Source organism: Dreissena polymorpha, chromosome 7 (assembly GCF_020536995.1).
Source record: "Dreissena polymorpha isolate Duluth1 chromosome 7, UMN_Dpol_1.0, whole genome shotgun sequence".
NCBI classification, from domain to species: domain Eukaryota; kingdom Metazoa; phylum Mollusca; class Bivalvia; order Myida; family Dreissenidae; genus Dreissena; species Dreissena polymorpha.
The window spans coordinates 64,420,910-64,426,657 of record NC_068361.1 but is presented as its reverse complement, the minus strand read 5'-3'; positions in this window follow the sequence as shown (position 1 = coordinate 64,426,657).

Genomic DNA, 5,748 nt, shown 5'->3' with positions numbered 1-5,748 from the left:
AAAAAAGTCTTGGGTTAAATCTCTCAAGGATGTATTAGACAGATTAGGTTTTAGTGATGTGTGTTTTTTTCAAGGGGTAGGAGATATTAAGATATTTTTATCAGTAGCTAAACAACGTATTTCTGATATGTTTTTGCAAACCTGGTCAAGTGAAATGGAAAACACGACCAGAGGTAGAACTTATAGACTTTTTAGTAGCTTTCAGTTACAACCATATTTAATTTTTGTAAATGTCTCAAAATTTAGGATGGCGTTAACTCGTTTTAGAGTATCTGCCCATAGACTTGAAGTGGAAGCAGGGAGATGGCACAAGCCTGAAAAGATACCTTTTCAAAATAGAAAATGCAAACACTGTAACGTCCTTGAGGATGATTTTCATTTTTTACTTGAATGCCCAACATTTATTAATTTACGTAAGAAATACATAAGTAAATACTATTGGAAAAATACAAACATGATAAAGTTTATCGAACTCTTACAGACTGACAATGAAAAAAGTGTACGAAATCTATCCATTTTTGTTTTTAAAGCATTTAAATTGAGAGCTGATTTATATTATCAGTAGTTTCTCTCCAAGTACCTTCATTTATTTATCTAATTTATATAAAAAAAAAATACAATATACGATAAAGTGTGCATGAATTTGTTGTATTAAGCATTTGATCTACGTTATGTTAACAATTCTGTACGCCATTGACCATTTGTGAATATATTGTATTGTAAAAAGTGTTTACTCATGGGCTTAAAGCCTAATGTATGTTGAATAAACTCTCTAAACTCTCTATCTTAAATTGATTATAGGTCTGCAATGCTTTGTTTTTAAGTGTATAAATGTGTATAATATATGTTTTAATATTGAGCCATGCACGAAAACTTAAATGTAGTTTTAGGTATCTTACCCTTTGTCTTATATGTATGTGTTTGTCACATGCAAAATAGTATGCTCTTATTGTACATGTGTACTTAATTAGTGTTATATGTGCTTCAACTATGTCTTTGTACTTTAGATGCTTATATAATATGCTTAATCTTTCTTTTAGCTCAAATTATACTTGTTATATAGTATACATTTGTTTGTCGGGAAATAGCTCATGAGCAAACGTTTATTGTTGTTCTTATCCGACGTAAAATGAAGATTCTTGTATCTTGTATCTTGACGGGTTTCCTTTCCTATTTTACGATTCGCGTTTTGTCTTCGTCGCATTACCACGTGGTTCCGGTTTAGATTTGTTTGTTGCAGTTAACATTAAATCCGATGTCTCATGAAATTCTATGCATGTGGTTTATGTCATTACTTGAATTGTACCCTGTTGTGGTGCGCAATACGTTGCGCAGACTGGTAGATCACTTAAAACACGTTTTAGGGAACTTTTGTTTTTAATAAAAAATAACAATACATTTTACAATTTCATTTACCAGCACTTTAATAAAACGGGTCATAGCGTTACAAATATTTCAATTCAACCTGTGGAGCAACTTATTTTTAATAATAGTACTTCAAATCAGTGCAAATTAAAAGCAAGGTGCATGTCGGAATTTGAACGGATTAAACGTTTGCAATCAGCTTACCCACTTTGATTAAATGATAATATTCTAAATGTTGGAACTATTTCTAAAAAAAATCGATTGATTCTTAATTTTCTCTGTTTAGTAAACGTCTAAGAAATAAACGTTCACCCGGCATTAGGAAAAATGGTAACTTAAGGCGTAAATTTAAACGTCTGCTTTCTTTAAATGACTGCTTTACATCATTACAAAATGGGGGTAAACATAAATTACTAAGTGCACTTTGCTATTTTTCTGTTTCTTCGTTGGCGCATATTGAGAAGGAATGTAAACTTATTTTACTTCAATCTGACCCTCTATATGAATGTGCTTGTTATATTGAATCTTTCACTGACTACTATCTTAAACCATTTATTGCAAATGCACTTAACAAATTTAGAAATCGTATCAAAATTGAGTTTTGTAACAAAGGTCTTGATTTAATTGACCTTCCAAAAATATTCAATGATAAAAATGTACGTCGGTTGGTTCCCCCTTATTTCCGCAATACTGAATCACCACTTATTTGCTACAAATATAGTAAACCTGTCAGAAGTATCGTTTTAAATTATAATTCTATTTCCACAGATATTAATGTAATAAGAAAGTGTCCAACATCATGTGACTGTTCTAGTTCCAAATATATATATATATATATATATATATATATATATATATATATATATATATATATGGTTCAGTTGGACATGTTTTTACTAGGGACCTTAATTTCATTCAAAATAAAAACCTTAGAAATTTACTACGCAGAGGCCCTAAGTATAGATTGCCCATTCCTGTTGACTTTGATGACTGCATTTAAAAAATCGTAACATTCTTACAGGAGTATTGCACTAAATAGTGCAGGAAGGAAAATGCTGAAATTACTGCACTCATTGATTGGAAAAAAAATTAGTATGGCCATGAATAAAATATATTTTTATGATACAAATCCTTTGGCCTTACCACATTCACCTAATTTAAATAAACAAAATCTCTGTAAATTGCTTGAAGACTTAAAATCTATATTCGTCATAGTTCCTGCTGATAAGGCTGCTAATAATGTTATATTAATATGACGAGTGTTTTATGTTCAAACTATTTCACAAGAACTTTCACAAACTACATCATATTGTGATTACAATAAGCAACCTTTTATTGCCGACCATATTGCCGAATGCAAAAAAATAAATGTAATAGGCAATATTACTGACAAGAAATTGCCATCACTTCACTGGATACCTAAATTACATAAAACGCCATATAAAAGTCGTTTTATCGCTAATTCAGTGTCTTGTACCACTAAGCAATTATCAGTGTACCTTAGATCTGGATTTAGTGCTATTAGATATCAAATAGCTAAATATTGTAATAAAAATTGTGAAAATAGTAATATTAACCTATTTTGGTCAATTAAAAACTCCTTAAAGTGATTTATAAAATTGAATAGAAAAAATATATGGTGTCACAAGTAAGCACTTATGATTTTTCTACACTATATACAACGCTTCCTCACGCTTTAATAAAATCCAAACTTGTTTCTTTGATTGAAAAAAACATTTGCAAGAACGAAGTGTTCATATCTAGCTTTAAAAACTTAAACAGCTTTTTTTACTAATCAAATATAAGATAATTACATCATTTGGACTGGTCTTGACTTTTGTGCAGCACTTACTTTTCTTCTGGATAACTTGTTTGTTGAATTTAATGGTAAAACATTTAAACAAATTATTGGCGTTCCTTTGGGTACTAATTGTGCGTCACTTATTGCTGATCTTTTTTTATATTGTCATGAAAGCGAATTTATGTTAGAATTATCTAAAACTAAACAAGTAGATTTGATTCAATGTTTTAACCTTACTAGTAGGTACATACTTAATTTAGATAATCCATTTATTGAACAATATATTCACAAAATCTACCCTAACGAACTAGTCTTAAATAGAGCGTCTCAATTCCAATACAGACGCTGCGTATTTAGACTTACATCTAACTATTAACAAAAATATGATTTAAACTAGTTTATACGACAAACGGGACGACTTTAACTTGAAATTGTGAATTTTCCGTACCTAGATGGCAACATCCCTAAAGGTCCCTCCTATGGTATTTACATTTCGCAGTTAAAGGACTTTTTTTAAAGTCGCAATAACACATCATCTATCTGCCATCAAAATATATCATGGCTGCAACCCTGACATTTGATACACTGTAATAATTATTAGGGAGATTTACCTTACGCGTGACCATTTCTAAGTTTTGCTAAGCTGTATAATGCTCAAATATGACAACTGACCTCTAAGTGTGACCTTTACCTTCAAGGGACAGAAGTTTAAACATGACACAATGTTTCTACATGTAAAACATATTTGGCAAGTTATTTAATATTGCATGATTACTATTGGAGTAGCAGTTTGGATTGACCCTTGTCCTCTAAGTCTGACTTTGAGCCATGGTCGTGGATGTTACAAGCAAAATGCAATCTTCAGATGGTGAACATATGTTACCAGTTATTGATCCATGAATGACAAAGTAACAGTTTGGACAAATTTTACATTCGACCTGTAAGCATACCCTAAACATTAAAGTAAGCTAGACATGTGTTACATGTGAAACGCCCTCTCCTCATGGTGGTCATTTGTAGTTACATGTACATATTTTAAATTTGCATGCTGAATGATGAATTTAATGTCTGTACAAAACCGGGCACACACACTTACAATAGCAGACACACAAACGCACACATATACACTCAACCAGTTTTACAGCTATATCAAAGTTTCTGTAAGCTTTCTCGACTTTGGAAAGATTGGTTTGTCACAAACATTTCCAATGTATATAGCCCCCAATGCTTTGACAGAGGCTTTGCAACCCTGTTCATGTGCACATAATTTATGAATATGTAGATGACTGCCCATGAAAATTGAGTTTTGTACATCTACACTTGTGGTTATTACATATATTCTAAATCAAGCACTTGAGACATTTAGAAATAGTTCACGTCACAGAACATATTAATCAGACAAACCTACTGACTGACCAACATAATGACACCGTCCCTAGAAGGGAATAACAAGCGACAATTTCTTAAATTCTTTGTTTAATTAAGTTTTTAGAGCACAGTTCGCTGTGTATTTTGTAAAGGAGTTTCATGGAGTCTGTACTCTGTATAATGCACAAACGAATAATATTTTAAATAAAAACAACCACGAATGTTGAGTGTAATAATTTTTAAAATATTGAAAATGTCATTAACTTTTCTTGACCTGTAAGATATCTGTCCCAACTTGTATTATCCTCGGGTTAACCCCTTTTATTACAAAACTGTTTTTACAAGGTCGTGGACAAGATGAACAAACATTTTAGAGGAAAATATTTGCTAGTAACGCAGTCAATTGATACATTGTAATTACAAAAATTTCTGAAAACTCACAAGGCTTTCACATGGAGTTATTTCATTTTAATTTTCAATCATAATGCCATCTTATGTCAACAAAAACTGCATACATTAATAATGTAACAATTATTCATGTGTCTTTATGCATCTAGAAAATAATCTAGTGGTAATGACAGATGTAATCGAAACAGCATGGGATAAAACAAATGATTGTTCATACAAAACTGAATCTTGCATAACAGAATCACAGACAATCGCATGCTTGAAGGGTTGTGATTGAGGTGAAGTCCGGGTGGAGGAAAATTATATTGACTGATTTTGACTACGCAAATCGCGTGAATAACGCAATTATAATCCTTGATACAGACATTTACATCAACATATTCGTTAACTTCATTACAAAAAACCTTTTTAACTTCATATTTAACATATTATGTTACGATGACGACATGACTTCAACTCGACTAGTTCTATTTTCATTTGTGTAAAACTGGCATAATTATTTCAATGATCTCATTTCCAGATTCAGAACCCATTTGTGTCTTCAAACTGGTATTTCAAATCCCATATGTTTTCATGCCTCTCCTCCAAAAAAACGCTTCTCCAAAATTGCTTAAATTGCTCTTGCCTTATTACAAGTGGATGCTTAATCACTGGCACTGACAGGAAGACTGATCAAAGATTCAATAACGCGTTGATTTTGGAAGGAAACCTCAAATTAATTGTACCATTTGACATAAGAAGGCGATCACGCGATTTTCATTGGCGAAGAACGGTTACCTTGACAACTGTAATTAGTCAAGAGCCTT